The sequence below is a fragment of the Malania oleifera genome, chromosome 6 (genome assembly GCF_029873635.1).
Source record: "Malania oleifera isolate guangnan ecotype guangnan chromosome 6, ASM2987363v1, whole genome shotgun sequence".
NCBI lineage: Eukaryota > Viridiplantae > Streptophyta > Magnoliopsida > Santalales > Ximeniaceae > Malania > Malania oleifera.
The window spans coordinates 46,133,462-46,154,988 of NC_080422.1; positions in this window are offsets into that span (position 1 = coordinate 46,133,462).

Sequence of the window (21,527 nt, forward strand, 5' to 3'; positions counted from 1 at the left end):
TAATCCTTTGATTTTTAGCTAAGGGCGTGATCAGTCGACTGGGGCCTATATAACGTGAACTGGTTGATCGATCAAGGTCAGTGACCACCTCAATTATTTTACCCTGATTTTGACCCTAAAGTTATTCTAAAAACCTTTGTATGATTTTAGATTTTTTGAAAAGGATTTTTGATTAAATTTTAGGTCCCCTAAGGTTTGTCTACGATCTATGTTCAAGCTTAGCATCATATCATATGGAGCATGCATTATTACAGATAGATCTAAATGCAATTACAAATAAAATACATGTCGCCTTCTTCTTTTGCTCTTCATTTTCTCATGGAATATGCCAAAAGTATGAGCTTTAAGTCCCTTATTAGCTTCCATTTTCTTATGATGTGTGTGTTGAAATATAAACTCATTCGCATATTAAATACACACATAAGATACTTGTACTTTGTCAGCATCAAAACAGGGATCAGACTCAAAAAGTCAACAATCTCTCCTTTTTCGATGATGACAAACACATAAGAGCAAAATGGGTTTAGCTTATAAAGGCTTCCCCTATCAATATGCATAACTTAGAAAATAAACAGTATAGCTCAGGCATATCTTAAGAAATAAGACATTTAAATTTAATATGCATTTAGATATTGTATTAAAGCACAGATGCTTGTAGCTCAAATATTTATCTCATTTAAGATTATTTTCCCCCTTTACAAAAGTATTTTCCAAATATTTTCCATTTTACTTAGAAAAATTCTCCCCCTTATGGTATCAACAAAAGGGCTAAACTAAATATAAAACAATTTGATCATTTAAAACAAACTTAGGTTAAGATAACTCCCTATATTTAATACAAATATTGGGGATAGAATTTTGCACACAAAAACATTATAATTGGTCATTAAAATATTAAAAAAGACATGTTAAACATGGTCATACTAGAGATATCTTCAAACCATTGAAATTTAAACACTACATAAGATCCATAAAAGATTTGAGTTTAAAACATAAGGCATATGATAGCAAGTGTAGGTTTGATCATAAGATGGTCTAACTAGTTAGCATGCATTTATATATATATAATCAATGACCCAGTCATGCAATGCCCCTTTTAAAGAAAATTAAATAAACAATAAAAAGTAAAGAAAATAAATTTCATGACAATAATATGAATTTTATAACATGAAAAGCATATGTCATTAATGCCATTAATCTTACGAGCAAGAGATAAGATATGTGCATTAAGAAACATTTCATGCCCAAAAGAATTTCATTTGAAAATAATTTCTCCCCTTAAAAAATACTGGGGGCGATGCTTACTGAAAAAATACTTTAAAGATCATGCAAGCACAATTTTTCTGGTAGTTATTTAAGCACAAAACAAAAAATGACCAGAAAAATACTACCATATGGATCCTAAGGATGTGGCAATTTAAATCAAGATCATATGGCTATATTTGAAAACATTGTGGCTCAACAATATATTTTTCATTTAAAATATTTAATAAAAACATTATAATTAAGCAAATGCCAAGGTGAATTCAAACCAGATCTAAGCTAAAAATGTTGGTGAGCATAACAAGATGAAAATTTATTTTTAGATGCTCCCCTTTTCAATTTGAATCGTAGATTAGATGCAATGAACTTCTTATACTTATCAAAGATTAATTTCACTAATAGTTCCAAGCCGTATAAGCAATCATTTAAATCTTTTAAAAAATATACTAGATCAAGATTAATGCACTCTATTATGCAACTAGTATAATTATCCCTATATTTGGCACACACATCAGAAAAGAAATATTAAGGCATACACTAGTGCTCATAACCATGAGAACAATTCATATCTATTCATAAAGCTTTAAGAGCAGGATATGATATTTAGGGTTCTTAAAAGAGCCTCAATATTCAAAAAGCGAGATGTTGAATTTGGTGTATTCCAAAGGGGGGGGGGTGAATTGAAATTTTAAAACTTCTTCCTAGGTTAACCCAGATATCAGTAATACACAACCTAGGGTCTTTCTAAGCATATACCAATTACGTAGATAAAAATAATATATAGAAATTAAATCATGCGCATCATTCACAATATATTAAATATAGCATACATGTGCAGGATTATAAAGTGTAGGAATATAAAGTGCAGAAATAGAAAAGTGTGCATAAAATATGTTATCAGGGTTCAGCCATATTGCCTATATCCCCACTTTAAGCCACAGCTCAAGGATTCTACTAGGTTCTCACTTCACGGGTGGAGCGACACCATTTACAATACCTTACCAAGATGGTGCACCTAGTTCTCTTAACCGAGTTTGAACTAGTTCGGGACTATTCACAGGGCTAGTCTCCCTTTTCCGACCACCCGTAGGGAATACAACAGATAATCAAATAATTGTGTACAAATGTAATGCTTCTAATACAAGCAGACGATGTACAACAATATGTTCAATACACTCACGTATGATATGAAATAAGCTCAATGTGAGAATGTGTTTTTAACCAAAAATAGTCTTTGAATAAAAATGTGTATAATGAGTGCTCAAAGATTTTATGCACAAATCAAAAATTTTCTCCAAAAAATTTTTTCCAAATGAAGTGCTGGAGAGTTTAGGGTTATGGCTCAAAATATTTTTGCAAGCACAAGCATGTGAGCCTTTGAATCTTGCAATGGATGTGCAAGATTCACAAGAAAAGAATGATTTACTCCCAAGGATATTTATCAAATAAAATATGTAGGAGAAATTGTGGATTTACTCTCAAAAAATATGATTTGAAAAATGAATGCAAGATGAGAGTAAAACAAAATGCCCAAGATAAATAAAACACTCTCTTTGAAAATGATTTTCCAATAAACAACTAAGAGAGGATGAAAAACCAACTTGAAGGGATAAAAATAAGGTATAAAAATTTGAGAGAATTTTTGGACTAATTACCTTACTAATTATGAGTTATGAGGGCGTATATATAGAGTTGGGTGAAAAGATGACCGTTGGGGATATAAGGGGTATTTTTGAAAATGTTTAATTATGTTTAATGAAAAAATAACCCTGTTTAACCTCGGTAAAAATCTTGCCAACCCAAGAGGTTCGGTCGACCATATTTAAGGCTCAGTCAACCATATCACTAAGTTTGGTCAATCATGACATTTTTGAACTAAGGGTTTGGTTGACTGTCTAAAGGCGATTTTGAACCCTTCGTAGGTTCGGTCGACCATAGCTGAGGTTTGGTTGACCGTTCATAAGGTTCGGTTGACTGTGGCCACTTTGAACTATGAGTTCGGTCGACCGAGTAGTTGGGGGTCAGAAACGTGTCAGTTCGGTCGACCGTAGAGAACACGTTCATTTCAGAACGGTTGACCAAGCGAAATCAATATGTTAACTTTTAGTCGTTTTGGTCGATCGAGGCTTTTATACTGCCAAGGGTTCGGTTGACCAAATCTTTGACATTGGTCAACTTTCTCAGTTCGGTCGACCAAGGTCAAATGACCTTGCGATGGTTGGTCGACCGAGGCTTTTAATTAAGCCCAAAAACCTAGCGTTGATCAATCGAAGTCATTCTTGCCCCAATTTTGACCCTAAATTCTTTTTGAAACCCTTGTGAATAAGTTATAGTATTTTAGATTAAGGGTATTGTGTCCTAGGGTCAGTCTATGGCCTTTATTCGATTCCCTACAGTCAATCTATGGTCATATGAGCTTATCATTCACATCATGCATGCCATGCATTATTACCAACCAAATAGAAAACAAAATGCATTACAAATTAAAAACATAAGTCTTCTTCTTCATCTTTGCTCTATTGCCTTCTTGGAATACGACAGGTGATGTGAGCTTTTAAGCTCTATTATGGATTCCATTTTCCCTTTCCTTATGTGTGCTGAAATTTAAGCTTATTCACATACTAAATACACACATAAGATACTAGTATTTCATCAGCATCAAAACAGAGATCAGACTCAAAAAGCCAACATGAGACGTGATGCACATGTCTTTCTCTAGGGATGGAGCTCAACTCCCCTGATTATTTTCAACCATGCATTTTCAACTAAGGATGAAGATTAAATTTTCATTTTATCATTCACTCATCCTTTCAAAATAAATTCTAGCATGCAGTATATTATGACCTTTTGGCACACGGTTATTGTATATTGCATTCTATTTAACACTTGATAGCCAACAAGGCAATATTAAGATAATAATGCAATAATCATGTAGTTTACACACGCATGCACCAAATCATAATAGTTTAAGCGCATGGTCTATGAATATTGATTATTTTGGGAAAGATCTAACAAAATTTCGATAGCATGCCGTCTGTAAATAGGATATTTCCCAAATAGACACGTACTAAAACCTGGTTGTTTTCAACAAATATATCATTTTAAGCAGTCAACAACCTAGATCCACTACCAGCATGTAATTCACAATATTGCATCAAACATGCAGTTGACATTCTAGATAAAACATGCAATCCAATAGTCAAAAGCATTTAAACAAAAATTAACTATCCATCAGATGGTATAAGCATTAAGCAAGAATGGATAGTAAGAGTTTAGTGTAGTGATTAAAACTAACTATCCATCAAATGAATTTAAACAATCAGCAATTTATGGATAGTATGCTATAGTGTTGTTCTCATCAAGGCATACGAGCATATAAATGTAATCATGAGAGCATTTAATTTATATAGCTATGAAATTTCAAAGAGAAATGTTCCCCCTCAGTTATGCACTATCATTGTCTAATGCCTTTTTCTTCTTTTCATTTTTCAGGTTCTTAGCCAAGTGCCCTAAGATTCTTAATGATTTAATCTTGGCTTTGAATGCCTAGGCTTAGAGGACCAAAAAGTCAAAATGAATATTTCTTTACATGTACTAAGCCTATTTGCTTCTTTTCTTATGAATTTCAACTCGTGAGAGGCTCAAGTTTGAATGGCTTTCCATTTTTACTGTTCGTGCATAGGTTTTCTTAAACTTGTTCCACCATCTAGATTAAAACCTATAGCAATCATCTTAGCCATTTAACTTGTTCTAAGTATATGAAGCTCTAATTGATTATATTTAAGGACAAGAGCTTATAAAGTGAATAAGAATAAATAATCTTAAAAGTTAAAACATTATTAAGTTTAGAAGAGTATTTAAAGATACATTATACAAGATAAGCAAGTTAAAGAGAATGTTCTAACTTATTTTGACAAGAGCATTATGAAGTATACGAATTTTCTTGAGTGATGCTCTTTGGCTATTTTTCATTTGCCAAAAATGGAGGGTATCCTTTAAATATGATCAAAATTTTGAGCAAGGATACAAACCAAGGAATAGGATGAAACTTTTCTAAATGTGATCATGGTTGGTAAAGAATTCCTATGGAGGAGAAGGTGAACCAAAATTAGGGAGTTGTTGGCCTTACAAGGCTTAAAATCTAGTTTTGATGCTAACACACAAGTGGAACTTAACATATTTGGTTGAGTGATGTTATTTCAGGACTCACATATGTGAAAGCAAGGTCAAAGTGCTCACAAGGAGCTTAGAGAATCAAAAACATGGTTTTTAAAGATGATATTTTAAAGCTCGAAGAAAATGAGGAAAAGGATGATTTGTTGAAAGCCAAAAGAAAGTTAGAAGTCAAAAGAGCCAAAAAAAGAAAAGCAAAAGAGCTCAAAGAAAGACAAAGCATGAAGACTCAAGTACCTAGAATGTGAAAAGTCTTAGAAGTCTTTATGTAAGTACTTTAATGTTTAAATATCATTTGAAATATATTGAAGCTCTTTAGGGAAAATACATGGACTTAGAGACCTATTTTGAAAATCCGGAAAATGTTTTATAAAAAATCAAAGAAAGAGAGAAAAACAGATTTTTGAAACTAAAATAAAAAAACCAAAAAGTGTACAGCTCAAAAGACTGAAATCATTGATCAGAAGACTGAAGAGTCAACTTCAGAAGACTGAAGTATAAGCTCAGTCATCAAAAGAATTACTTCAGAAGACCAAAGATTAAGTTCAGTCATCTGAAGATTTATTTGTGAAACACAGAAACAAGTAGAAGCACATCAGAAGACTGAACCTTGACTTCACTCGTCTAAACCCAGGACTATAGAAGTCTAAACCCCAAGATCAAACGTCTGACCCTATGTCCAGTTCAATATTTTCAAAGCATTAAGGAACTTCAGTTTTCTGACCTCGATACCTCAGAAATTTGAACACTGTTAATGGGAAATTTTTTTTTAAAATTTTTTAAAATTTAAATATCAGTTGCTCGTGCCCCAAAATTTCTAAAAACTTGGAAAATACTCCAAGTAGACTTGGGCAACATGAAAATACTTTTGAAAGCTTATAAATACATGGTTTTGCAAATCAAAACATAACAAAGAGTCAAGGAATTGAAAAATCTGCTGTAAGCTATTTTGAAAACCAATTGTTCTCTCTTGCTCACATCTCTTGCAAGCTGATATTGCTGAATTCCTAAAAGTGATGATCTTCCTAATCTATTCTTGCTACTAATATTCTTTTAAGAAATGAATTTGGTGAATTATAAACTTGAGCTTCAATTCTATTTCATATTGATATTTGAATATTGAAGTGCATAGTGTTTGAAATTGTATTAATCTGCTCTATGTAAGAGTGTTATTGTACGCAACTTTTATTTCTTGTTTCTTGACGATTCCAGGATTGTTGGATCATTGGCTAAGTGTAGGGTATCGCTTAGAGAGGTGCTGCTCTAGCCTAATTGAAGGAGTGACCGAACGAGAGTATATCGTTTGGAGAGGCGGGCTCTAACCTAATCAAAGGAGTGTTGTGTAACGGTGTTGTTCCGCCTGGAAAAGGAACAGGTTTAGTGAGTCTTTGGTGGTTTGTCAAAGGCAAGGACGATGGCTGGGTATAATCCGGACCTCGTAAAAGTCATGGTCTCACTCTCTCTTTCCCTTACTCTCTTACATTCAGTATATATAAACTGCGTGGATGATTTAATTTTCTTAATTATACAAACTGCGTAATTTGGAAGTTAAATAAAATTAAAGTTCAATTTTGATTTGGGATTGCGGAGACCGAAAGGGAGTACATTGGTTGATCAAAACTTTGTGAAAACCACAAAAGGAAGTACGTTGGTTGGTTAACACCCAAAGACAAATTAACTAAAGAGTTTATTTAAATTCTAAGTTGTTTGGGAATTGAGTTGTGGTTTGCATTGAAGGAACGATTTCATATATGCTGGGCTTGGTTCAAATTCACATTCACTACATGGCTTAGATATAAATCATATACTCAGGACTACATACAACAAAGTTGAATCTATCAAAAGTGCCGCATCTTGATTGATTGAATATATTTTGTTTGATTGTTTACTTGAATTGTGTGGTTGTGGATTAAAGTCTTTTAAAAATTAAAAAAGGTTAAGAATTCATTTAAGGAAGTAAAAGGAAAATTTTAAAACTCAATTCACCCCCCTATTGGGACTACACCTTTGTTTTTCAGGAGTTTTTACATTTAAAGAACAAAGGGAATATTTTGATTTAACAATAAAACTTGAATCCCTTAGTGGTTGCCTCTAATTTTGATTACAAGAAGGATGCCTTTTAAGAAGCACTTAATGATTTGGAATTTACAAAAAATAGTGCTTATAATCAAAGTGATGACTACATTTTGATCATGCATATTAGGCTCTAAAATGAGTTTAGGAATAGATGATATAAGATATAAGATTGATTTCCTAAAGCTCAAACTTATGCAATAGACAGAGTTTGCTTAACTTAAGATTTACATTTAAGCATGAGTAAGTATTTAGAATTATTTACCAAGCAAAAATGCTTTGTCCATTTTGGAAGTGGATTTAACTCTGCATGCTCTTGAGATGTTATTTAAGATATGATGATTTATGTTTTCAATTTCAGAAATATAAGGTTTCAGAAGATTTAGCTAGTTGAGCCCTCAACCTTTACTTTGAACTTATCAAAGGAATGATATGATAAATGTGGGGACATGACATCCCATATAAATAGATGCAATACTCGTTCCAAATCAGTACAAAGTTCGCATGCTATGGCCAATATATTCATATTTTATCCAATCATTATATATATGCATGTTAAGTGATTAGATTGAATATATTACTTGAATTTGCATATTGTCTTGATTCTCTAATGGTTCTTAGTACAACAATAATGTATAGTGAATGCATATACTGAGATTTTTCATTTTAAGCACACACCACTTCCTAAGCCTATAGTCATCACTCCCCCTAAACCTAAGAACTAAGGAAGGATTAATTAATTATGTAATTCCAATGGGGATCGATTCTTCCTTTGGTTCGCAGGGGTTTGCCTTCATGATCACCCACATCATTTCCTTATCCATGCCTCTGGCACTTCTAACTTGACAAACATATCTAATATGCCCTTTCTTTCCTGAAAATAAGCAAGATTTATATGTACATGACAGATTATGCTTGTTTATTCTATTTATACTAGACGAGGCATAAAAATGATAATGGTATTTATGAGCTGAATATGAACCCTTTTTGAAGAGATTTTTCTTTTTAACTCCTAAGGGTTTATCTTGATTATTCTTTTCATTTTTAACTCTGAGTGTAACTCTAGAATAATCATCTATTTCTTCTTCTAAGTAGATAACTTTCAATATCTTCTTAATCTTTTTCTTCTCTAGATTAGCATGATGATCTTTTAATTTCTTTAATTGTTTATCCAACTTTTTTTTTTTCATTCTTCAAAAGAATTTTCTACTTAGAAATCCGAACTAAAAATTTATGCATTTTAAATAAAGCCTTTTCTAGTTCTTCATTAAAGGGCGAGCTTTTATTATTAACTTCAGCACATGATTCATCATAAAATTTATCACAATAATCATTACATGAATTATTGCATGAATAATTAACAGATTTATTACTAGGGTAGTAAGATGATTTAACATCTAATGTATAGTAGTATTTAGTACACGAATCATGAGTTAGAATCATATATCTCATTGTCTGCTAATGCTACTTGCCCATGACTTGCCACTACCTGATCATTTGAGCATGGAGCTTCCAGAGTGACAGTCTCTTTATTCTGGGTCTTTCCATATTTCTTATTTAGCTCCTCCCAAATTTCACTTGTACATTTGCATGCCATGATTTCATGAAAAATATTTGAACTTAAGGAACCATGTAATATATCCATGGCATTTGAATTTGCATGCACAAAACTAATATCATTTTCATTCATTTGCATAAAAATTCCTCTCTCATCATCTGTTAAGCCCTCCAGTCCATTGATTTTATAAATATGCTCATCCTTTGTTTCCAGGTGATGTAATCGACACCACAAAATAATGGAGGCATGAGACATGACTATCCCTCATCGAATGGGGATACACCAGTTTGATCCATTGCGATCTTTAGCATAAGCAGTTAAGCTTTTTGCAATGAGTCTTTGATACCAATTGATGTGAATGGTGTATTCCCAAGAGGAGGGGTGAATTGGGTATTTAAAAAATTCTTCCTAGGTTAGATGTGTTCAGTTTTAAACCATAGCCTATATTTCACAACCTATGGTCTTTTTATGCAAATACCAATACCAAAAAAAATAAATGTATGTAGATATTCAAAATAAATATAACAATCACAACAAATTTAATATAAGCATACAAGTGCGGAAATTAAATAGCGTAGGTATAGAATAGCATACACAATATTTTTATCGAGGTTTAACCAATACTGCCTACGTCCCCGCCTCAAGCCAACCAATTAGAGGATTCCACTATATGCTCACTTAACTGGGTAGGGCGATAATGTTTACTATACTCCTTATGAAGCAGAGTCTCCTCGGCTCATTTACGGTCGAAGCCAAACCAGTTCTCCTTATGAGGCGGAGTCTCCTCAGCTCAATTCACCAGGCTGAGCCAAACTAGTTCTCCTTATAAGGCGAAGTCTCCTCAGTTCACTTACCGGGCGAAACCAAACCAATTCTCCTTACGAGGCAAAGTCTCCTTAGCTCACCTAACCGGGCTAGAGCCAAATTGGCACACCTTACAGGATGGTGTATTCCTCTTAAGGCCATGCTTGAAATACAAAGATATGAAATTTTATGTACAAATATGAATGCTTCTACAAAAGAAGAGATGTACAAATTGAAGCTCTAAAATGCACTCTCAGATGATATGATTTATGCTCAGTAGAGTATGAGTGTTTTTCTCAAAATAATTTAGCAATCTTTGAAAATGATGTATATGATAAAAATACTTCAAAGATTTAACCTCAAAAGTATTTTCCAAAAATTAATTTTCAATGAAGTGTAGGAGAACCTAGGGTTTTGCTTTCAAGTGGTTTTTGCCTAAATAATAGTATATGATCTTTAATGAAATAAGAAATATAAAAAATATATGCTTTTTCAAAAATCTTGAAATCCCAAGTGCTTTCTTCTAAAAATAATATTAACAAATATTTGTTCAAGAAAGTTGGGGTATTTGCTCAAAAATATTTTTGCAATAAAAGCACAATGTGCTTTTGAATCTTGCAATGGATGTGCAAAGATTCACAAGCTATAACAAGTGTCCCCAAAAATATTTATCAAGAAAATATATGGGAGAAACTTTAAACTTACTCTCAAAAATGATTTTCAAACTAAAAGCTTAAGAGAGAGTAAGTGCTTTTGATGATAAACAAAATGCCCAAACAAAATAAATGCTCTCTTTCAAAAAGATTTTTCAAAGGAGAGAGAGAGAGAGAGAGAGAGAGAGAGAGAGAGAGAGAGAGAGAGAGAGAGAGAGAGAGAGAGAGAGAGAGTAAAATCAAGCACAAAATTTTTTAAAGGGTTTTCTATCTAAGAATTAGTTAATAAAATAGTTATGAGGGGCTACTTATAGACATATCCCAAAATATGACCGTTGGGGACACAGAGGGTATTTTTAAAATTATTTAATAAAAAATTAAGGGTGTTTTAAAGTTGAAATTTTGAGAAACTCGAGAGAGTCGGTCGAGTGAAGAATGCGTCGGTCGACTGGCCTAAGCTAAAAAATCAAATTTCTTAGGGGCTCGGTCGACTGAGGAAGGGACTGGTTGGTTGACGTTGGGAAATTTCCTAACCCTTTGATACTTAGTTGGTTGTCCTGATGACTGGTCGGCTGGGCTCTAATGGTTGGTTGATTGAGGTAAAAAAAATGCTTAAGATGTTTAGTCCGCTAAGCTTTGTATTTCTTTGATTTTTAGCCAAGGGCATGGTCGGTTGACTGGGGGTTATATAACATGAACCGGTCAGTCGGCCAATGTCAGTGACCACCTCAGTTTTTTAGCCCTGATTTTAACCCTAAAGTTATTCCAAAAACCTTTTTATGATTTTAGATTTTATAAAAAGGATTTTTGATTAAACTTTAGGTCCCCTAAGGTCTGTCTATAGTCTATGTTCGAGCTTAGCATCATATCATATGGAGCATGCATTATTACAGACAGATCTAAATGCAACTACAAATAAAATACATGTCTTCTTCTTCTTCTTCTTTTGCTTTTCATTTTCCCATTGAATACGCCAAAAGTATGAGCTTTAAGTCCCTCATTGGCTTCCATTTTCAGTCACCTTATGTGTGTGCTGAAATATAAACCTGTTCATATACTGAATACACACATAAGATACTTGTAAATTGTTAGTATCAAAACAGGGATTGAATTCAAAAAGTCGACATATAGACAAATAAGAGTAAATACTTGCACCATAGGATTGAGGCTTAGTGGAAAAATGTGGAATTCCCTCTTTTAAGAATACCTTCTTTTTCAAAGTGACCTTATGATCATTTCCCTTTTGGCCAATAATAAAACTTAGAGATGAACTTTTTTCTAAAAAAAGGAAATCCTATTTTTTTGTCAAATATTATCATTTATAAGGAAACTTCCATTTTTAAACCTCAAATATCTTCTCTCAAATGACTGATTGCAAATTAAAAGGAATTCGATCTCCATCCCTATTAAACTCTGATTGCCAATCAAACGATTTTTCAACTCTATCATTAAATGGTCGACTTCAGTCAGGGATTCAATCTTAATCCCCATTAAACCCTAATTGTCGATCAGGTGATTTTTCAACTCCTTCATCATAAATGGTTCACTTAAGTGAGTGATTTAATCTTAATCCCCATCAAACCCTAATTTCCAATCAAAAGAATTTTCAATTCCTTCATCATTAAATAGAATTAGGGATTCAATCTGCATCCCTGTTAAAAGTATGATTGTCAATAAGGAGATTGTCAACTCTATCGACATCAATTCCCTATTTCAATCAAAGATCTCAATTCATATTTCCATTAAAACCCTAATTGCCAATCAGGAGATTTTTAACTCTATCATCATCAATTCCATATTTCAAATAAAAATTTCATCCTTCATTCCCATTAAAATCCTAGTTGCTAATCGAGAGATTTTCTACTCAATCAATCATTTATTCCCCACTTTCAATCAAAGATTTAAATCTCAATCTTCTCGATTGCCAATTAGGAGATTTTAACTCAATCATAATTTACTCACCAATTTCAATCAAAGATTTCATTCTCAATCTCCATTAAAACTCTAATTGCTAATCAGTAGCTTTTTTAATTATTCATCATTTACTCCCCAATTTTAATCAAAGATCAATCTACATTTCCATTAAAACCTTGATTGCCAATTAGGAGATTTTCAACTCAATCATTATTTACTCTCCCAATTTCAATCAAAGATTTAAATCTCAATTTCCATTAAAACCCTAATTGTCAATTAGAAGATTTTCAACCCTCATCATCATTAAATTCTCAATTGCAATCATGGAATTTCAAGTATAGCCTTCATTTGTCCACAACTCATCCAATGACTATATATAACCCATGCAATCCCTAGTTTAAGTTAAGAAATTTTAATGTTGATTTCCCATAATCCCTTATTTTAATATCATCTATGAATTAATTCAATGAATCAATCATATAATTTTTTATCCTTTTCTCTCTTACCTTTCTATTTTCAGAAATCTAGGGTTCCTAAGATCAAACTCTTCTCAAAACAAGGGCATATTAGGGTTCTCAACCTTGTTGTTTGGGTTCTTGGACAGTGATGTTTCACCAAATTACCAAAAAAGGGAATTTTTCTTCCATCCTTTTCTCTATAGTAAAGGCACATACACACACAGTGGTAATCATTCTTACAACGGGTGTTGATAGGGGTGCTGGTTGATGATCTCTGTTAAAATAGTTGGTTCACCTCCTTCCTTATGCACAAGTGTACTCCCAAACCCTTAGTCTCTGTGTCATAGACCTTTTAGGATTTTTTTTCCTTTAATTTTTTTCAAACAAAGGTAGTGAGTCCACTTTTTCAATTTTTGTGTCTTCTTAGAGTCATTATCCACCTTTTTAACCTTCTTATTTGGGGAAATCTACATGCAATGTTCCATTTATTAGCACACCCCCTATACTAGATTCAATGTCGATATCTTAGTGACTCTACTGGGGAGGCTTAAAGAGTCAAGCCACTTCCTCTGTGTGTGTGGTCTTCTTTTTACTAGATTTTTATGTTAGTTTTGATTTACCTAAGTTGTTATGTGGTAGATTCCTTTATACTTTATTGCCTCTTTATATTGTGTTGGTTGTATAAACCGTGATGTAAATTAATTTCTTTTGTATATTTACTTTTATATAACTATGATGCCTCCATCAAACATTATCCACTGATAGTACATGAGCTTTATGCCTAGGTTCTCACCTACTAAGATTAGGAGAAGGATGGTAGAGAAGACCTTCATGAAGCGCCACCCTTCATATAGATTTCGTGAAATCTTTCATTTCGATTGAATCTTGTCCGCTTAAAGTCTTTAATGACTAAGAACATGGGACCTTGCTATCTAGTATTAGGATTAGTAAGGACAATTTAGGAGTGTTTAAAGTTCAAAAGCATAACCGAAGCGCTGCACTAGCACTTTGAACTCCCCTGACAGTGATGAACCTAAGAACGTAGCCATCATGTTTAGGACACTATAGCTTTGTTGTATCATGTATTCAACTAACTCTCTTCTTTCTTTTATTTGTTTGGTTTGTTGGTTGTAATTTATGTATTGGCATAGTCTCCACATTTAAATGATTCACCATGTGTCAGGAGTTGAAAAACCCTATAGAAAAGGCCTTGGAGTCAGAAAGAAGTCGGATCTTTGAGGGTGATGCTTTACCTTCAAGACTATTAGAGTGTCCTTCGAGATAGTGCCAGGCTCCACCAAAACCGTCGATGATTTGGTTTTTAACCAAACCAATTTTTACCATTTTTACCTTTACTAGCCTTTAGTAACCCAAATCCATCGACAGTTTTCCTGAGCTCCAAAAAATCATCGACGATTTGGTCTGCACCAAACCACTTTTCCCCCTTTTTTTATTATTTTTATTACTTATATTTTCTGGGTCTCTACAATCAAGACCCCAATTGAGGCTAAAGGTCTTTGCACTAGCTATCTACAACCTTATACTGTTGGTAAAGGGGTCGTCATCGTTTTTGCTTAGGTTGTGAGAGTAGGCAACAACCTAATTTCAGCTATATTGGTAAAGACCTTCATGACACCTAGAGCTTCTGGCAAACCAAGGGTAGTGGGATTCTCAAGTGCTACACCCAACTATTGTTTGTATGGTTGATCAGCCATGCTCTGTTTCAGTTAAATATTTTTAAGAAGACATAATAGAGAGACCGTAACCTTTTGGAGGAGTTTGCATGTTATGCTTGGTGGCAACACTAATGGGAAAGGTGGGAAGGTGTCATGAATCGGTTAAGCAAAGGATCAATTATATGGGTGGCAACTTGGATCCCTTCAAAATCATTACTAGTCCACTATGTACAATTCTTGTGGGTCCCTTTATTCGGAGCCAAGAGGGTTGCATTAGTTATGCCCCGTCCTTAGTACTCTAATAAAAGGGGCAACATCCGTTCATTCCCCACACAACAAGACTAGCCTAGTTCCACTTTTTATATGGAGATAAGTCCAACTTGGGAGAGTTTGGAAAATCCAAAGATGCACGATACCATAAAAAAAATCCTTAGAAAAGGGAACTACTTGCAATTGACAACCACGGGGTATCCTACGGGGCACAGGAACAGAGGCAAGGATTACAAAGTACCTTGATCTTATGGCGGGAAAAAAACCATTATCGAGGTTGGATGATCTAGAAGACTACTATGAAGAGTTTTGGGTGTGACAAGAGGCTTATTACCAAGAATGGGAAAGTAAAAGAGGAAAGTTGAAAGAGAAATATAGGACAATGCAAGCAGAAAATTGAATAGTTTGCCCTCGACCACTAACAATACTAGAGTTCATGGATTCCTATTAGATGCCTTGAAGTTGTTTAAATAAGTGGCAAACATATATAGGTTGCAGGAGGCCAGGGAATTGCTGAGCAATAAAGATTGAGTGATGATTCTAGGCACCTTCTATGGGTTATGTAATTCCTTTTGAATTCATGAATAATAAATTAGTGTGATCCTCATGAGATATGATCTATGCATGGGTTATGAAATTATTGCAATGGAAAAAGAGACATGGTTAATCGGAATAATATGATTTGTTTTCCTTTATGTGTTTTATGTGAATGTATTTTTTTGCTTTATCACTTTTTATTTATTTTGCTTTTTTCCTTTTAAATCAAGGTTTCGGCAAAATTCCTTTTTTGAATAAAAATTTACCCATCACTTGCAATCTTGTACTCGCTGGATCAAAAAGCTAAAGAGGTGGACACATAGGTGCATCAGAACATGAAGGTTCAACAGGTAGAAGGTTTGACGCTCTAAAGAAGTCTTTAAAAGGCACATTGACCTTAATAAAAGGAAAGGTTGTACTGGACCCCAACCTTTGGCCCTACAATAAAACCAGTTTTGAGATTTCTCCTTCAAGTTCTCGGTGCCTTCAGCACCAACCCCTAAGGCACCTCTAGTAGGTGAGTTTTTTGTAAGTGACTAGATAGCTTACTTTGAAGAGTAGTTGAGAACGATTCGAGGGATACATAACTATAGAGGGAGTGAGTTTAAGAATTTGTGCTTATTCACTGATACAAACATACCTACCAAGTTCAAGACTCTAGAATTCAAAAAGTACAATTAGACAGGTTGCCCAAAGATCCATCTATAGATGTGTTGACTTTTTGAGTCTGATCCCTACTTTGATGCTGACAAAGCACAAGTTTCTTATGTGTGTATTTAACATGTGAACAGGTCCATTAATTTAACACACACATAAGGAAATGACGATGGAAGCCTGGAGGACTTAAAACCTATGTCACCAAGCACGTTCCATGAAGTCAGAAGAGCAAAAAGATGAAGAAGACATTTATTTCTTATTGTAATTGCATTTATTTTTATAATTTGGTCTGTAATAATGCTTGAATTTGCATGATATGGTTATTTGCTCAGATAGGACCGTAGATTGACTTTAGGTCCCTAAACATCACATTAAAAGTCCTCTACAACTTAGAAATTATACTTATGTGAACCGACGTGGCTTAAAATGAAAATCACAACTTAAATGAACACTTTAAGTGTGTTCGGTCGACCGAATCCGAACCTACATAGAAGCCTCGGTCGACTAAACATACCAGGGTCAATAGGTTGACAATTTGGTCGACCATTTAAAAATGAACTTGAACTGTATGGTCGACCAAACTGACATATGGGTGATTCCCAATGCTCTGGTCGACCAAACCCTTAGTTAAAATCTGACCCGATCGACCAAACATCTGAATATGATCAATCGAACCTACCCCGATCGACCAAACCTTGGAGGGTCCAAAATCGCCTAGATATGGTTGACCAAAACCTCAGTTCAAAAATGCCATGGTCGACCAAACTTAGTGATATGGTCGACCGAACCTCATATATGGTCGACCAAACCTCTCAAGTTGGAAATTTTTTAAGGGCTAAAACGTAATTAATTTTTTAATTAAACTTTTCCAAAATACCGACCGTGTTCCCAATGGTCATAATTTTCTAAAAATCTATAAATACCCTCTCCATTACTTAGATTAGCAACTTTGATTAACTCTAAATTTTTCTCTAAACATTTGTCAGTCAAAATTCCCCCAAACCAATTTTTTATTGCTAAAATATCTTCTTTGGGGTAAATTTTTTAAGCAAAACTCTCCAACTCTCTTCCACTCTTTCATTTCAAAATTACTCTTGAAGAGAGTATATTTATTTTTGGACATTTATTTTTACATGCTTACTCTCACTTATTATTTATTTATGAAAATCTTTTTGAGAGTATAACTTTGGTTTCTCCTGGTTATTTCATTGATAAATATTTTTGGGAAAAAGTTATTTATTGCACAAATATTTTCTTGAGTTTAAATTCGTAGATTCTCCAAATATTCTTTATTTGTAAAAAATATTTATAGGAGAACAATAATACTCATTTTTCACATATATTTTATTTGTGCAAAATTATTTTATAGCACCCTTACTCTACTAAACATAAATCATATCATATTAGAGTGTGCATTTTATGATCTAAAATTTGTACATCCTAGCTTATTGTTTGAAGCATGTAATATGTACAATTTTTTTTTTTATTGTATTAGTTGGGTTCAACTTGGAATTGAACTAGGGAGTCTCAGCCCTATAAGTGAGACTGGTTGGGTTCAACCCGAAAAATGAACTGGAGAGTCTCAACCACGTAAGTGAGACCGGTTCAATTCAGCCCAAAAATTGAATTAGGGTTTTCCTCAGCTCATGAGGAAAGGATGTAAACAACTTCTGAGCCCCTGTTTAAGTGAGTAAGGTTAATGTAATCCTTGGGGGGTATGCCCAAGGTGGGGACGTAGGCTGGTTTGACCGAACCTCGATAACAAATATCGTATGTCGCTCTCTCCTTATTTCATTTAATTTTTGCACTTTAAATCAAGCATGTGTATGCCTGTTTATTCATAGTTCTAATTACTTGCATGCACACTTTTATTTAAATAAGATATGCTACACGTGTATGTCTACATTTATCATTTTATTAACATACATACACGTTTATATTATGAATGAGATATGAACTGTGGTGAATCAGCAAAATGATTTAATTAGCTGAATAGTTTTTAAATCTCTAATTCACCTTGTCTTGGGTTCACACCATTTCCAACAATTGGTATCAGAGCTTGGTTGCAATAAGCTTAAACGCTATTTGCATAAAGATTGCAACAACTTATATCCCTGTTTTGAGGGTCAAGTCTCTGCAAATCCTCCCCTGGGTTTGTGTAGATTTTACGATTTGAAATTTGAAAAAGATTTTTGTAAAATCAATTGATTGGAGGAATTGGAAAGTATTTTTCAAAACTATCATATCCCATCCAAAATGTTTTTAAAATGCAATGTTTTCCAAACTTGAAAATAATTTTGAATTTGCATGACATTGTATTAATGCATATCATTTGAGTGTCACGCATATCTTTATCTTTTGCCTTAGCTACTGATATTCTTGCAAAGTTTATGTTGTTTCTAAAATTTATGTTGTTTCTTAGTGCTAAGGATTTTGGGAAAACGACACCACTCTGAGCTTAAACGATTAAGGAGTAAAATGGAAAGGTATATATCTTCCTCCTATTTTATTTGATATTTGATTCACATGCTGTATGTTTCGTGTTTATTTTTATCATGTGAATCATGTGATATTTGTATGCCATCTTACGAGAAGCTAAATAGGAACATTTTCAATACTCATAAGATGTTAGGATTAATTATAGAAGGGGTCAAAATGCTTTAAATGATTAAATAGTGTTTGTGCTTTATATTCTAAATTTTAGTATACACTATTACCATACTGAGAACCCTACGAAGATCAAGCCAATACGTAAGTCTTAATGATCATATCCAATCTAGCTTAATACACGAACATTTTTGTGATTGGTGAATGATTACGCGCCGAAACTGCGTAATTGGATGTTTAACCCAGGCTTTACGGTTTATATTTTTAATTAAATGTCCAAAATTGTTCAATATTTTAATAAAATGCCAAAATCATCATTCTTGAACTTTATTGCACTATTTATGAGAATTTGGTAATTTTTTGTCGCAGGAAAATTCCCGGGAATCAAAACCTACACCTGTTCGTATTTTATGCATAACTTTTCCGTCCAAGCTTCGATTGAGACGATTCAAATTTTTGGAGAAATAGGAAAGGATCATCTACAACTTTCATGTTTGAGTTTTGTGAGATACGGGCTCTAGAAGAGCAGAATTTGTGACAAACAGAGAACAAATAAAATGAGAAAAAATATATATATGAATGGGTATTTGATGTGACCTGGCCATGCATGGCCGGGTCGGGTTGGGTAATCCGGGTCATAGGGCTTTTCCCCATCCCCTTTAAATCTTCTCTTTCTCCTTCTTCTTTTGGGAGGCAGCCCGTGAGGGCTCTGTTCCTCTATTCTTCTTCTTCTTCTTCTTCTCTTCTCCTTACTTTTCCTTGCTGTTTCCTGTCTTCTCTTTTGGTATTTCTTTTAGTTTTTCTATCTTTCATTATTTCTCTTCTTCTTTTTCCTCTTTCTTCTTCTCCTTTCCCTTCTTTTTCCTCCTCTGTTTTCCTGCTGAAACTCCCTCTGTCAAACCAAGAGACACACACCACAGCCAGCAACTCCACACGGCAGCGCCACCTTGCAGAATCATCAGCAACTTCTCCTTCGGCCACAGCACTGTCTCGGCCAGCAACACAGCAGCAGCAAGCCCCTCTGCTCCAGCCTTCATCACAGCCACCCGAGATCACAGCCACCTGAGCACAGGAACAGCAGTCCCGCGCCCTTCTCCAGCAACCACCTGAGCACAGGAGCCTCTGCAATATCCCTCTGTTGCACAGCAGCTGCTAAACCTCCACAGCCATGGCCGAGAGCTATATATCTCTCTCTTTCCTTTTCTTTTCTCTGCTTTTCTAGTTGCAATGAATGATGCGTCTTTTATTTGTTTAAGTTTATTTGGAATTTGGGATTTGAGTATGTGTTAAGGGATTTTAGTTTTTTTTTTTTTATTGAAGTTTAAATTTTTTATTTACTCTTATTGTTCTAAATTAAAGTTAGTCTTAGGTCTAAAACATTTAAATTAGTCCTGTTTTATTTATCTTCGCTTAATTTAAATTTTGATTTTGTTTTTTTAAAAAATAATAAAATAAAATAAAATACGAAAAAAAAGAGGAAGTGTTTTGTTTTTTTTACGAAATTAGAATAGTTATCTTTCCAAGATTTAATTTTTATTTTTCGAAACTTGATTTAGTTTAGGGTCGGTTTTTATTAAAGTTTGTGTTTTTATCATGTCTTGTTTTCATTTAATTCATTAATAATTTAGTTTTAATTCGAGGTTCTTCTTGTTAAAGGTTTGTTTTTTATTGTGTGTATTCATATCTAGTTAAGTTTCCTTACGTGTTTTAATTTCATATTCAAAGTTTCCTTCTTTAATTGACATGTGCTTTAATGTTTCCTTAAGTAGGATAGGGTTTCTATTCTTGTTTTCTTTTATTTAGTGCACGTTAGTTTAGAGTTTTAAATTACGTGTCATTTAATTCATCAAAAGTGAAATTGAACAATCTTGAAAAACCCCGAATCTGAACCAAGTTCAGTGCATTTTTGTTTTCGATTGGACGAATGTAAACTTTGAGATTAAAACGTATTCCCTGAGAAGACGATCTAGCCCTTGGGCTTAATATTACACGACAAAACTCCTATACTTGGGATAGCTTCCGAGCTGCTCATTTTTCGAGTGAGTCAAGTTTTTGGCACCGTTGCCGGGGAATGTCAGTCTTAGTCTCAAATTTGCGTTTTTCCTGTCATTTTTGTTAGTTTTATGAAAAATAAAAAAAATAGAAAACAAAAATAGAAAAAATTTTGAGTTTTAAAAAATGGCTGCACTTGCACCGCGCACGATAATGTATTTTTTGCAGTTTGAATATGCCACTGCATCATCTTCCACTGTTTTGCCTTATGACGAGCTTAATTTCATGATGCAGCGCGGGAGGACATCATTGCTACCCGAGTTTTATGGGTCGGAATCTGATCAGCACCTAGCAGAGTTTGAGTTAACCTGCAACATGTTTTTCTCTCATGCTAGAGCTGACGAATCTACTAGACTGAATTTATTTCTTGCTATTTTGCAGGATAGGGCACTAATTTGGTTTCATTCCTTGAGACCTCACTCTATCACTAATTGGACTGATATGGAGCGTGAATTTCTACATGCGTTTTGTTCCTCACAGAAAACTCAATTTTTGCAGGAACTGATTCTTAATTTTGTGCAGCAGGATGATGAGACATTTAGGGCTTGCTGGGAGCGATTCAAGGATCTACTAAGCACTTGTCCACATCACGGGTTTGACTCATGGAGGTTAGCTGATTGTTTTTATACTACTCTTACCCTTGATTGCAAGTGTTTTGTCCAGATTATGTCTAATGGAGAGCCCGTCAGCGAGGATCCAAATCAAGTATTATCATTCTTTGATTACTTAGCTGACAATGTCCCACAGTGCAACACACGATACACTCAGGCACCCATAATTGCACATCCTATCAGCACAATCGGTGGTGGAGATATATACGAGCCACCAAACT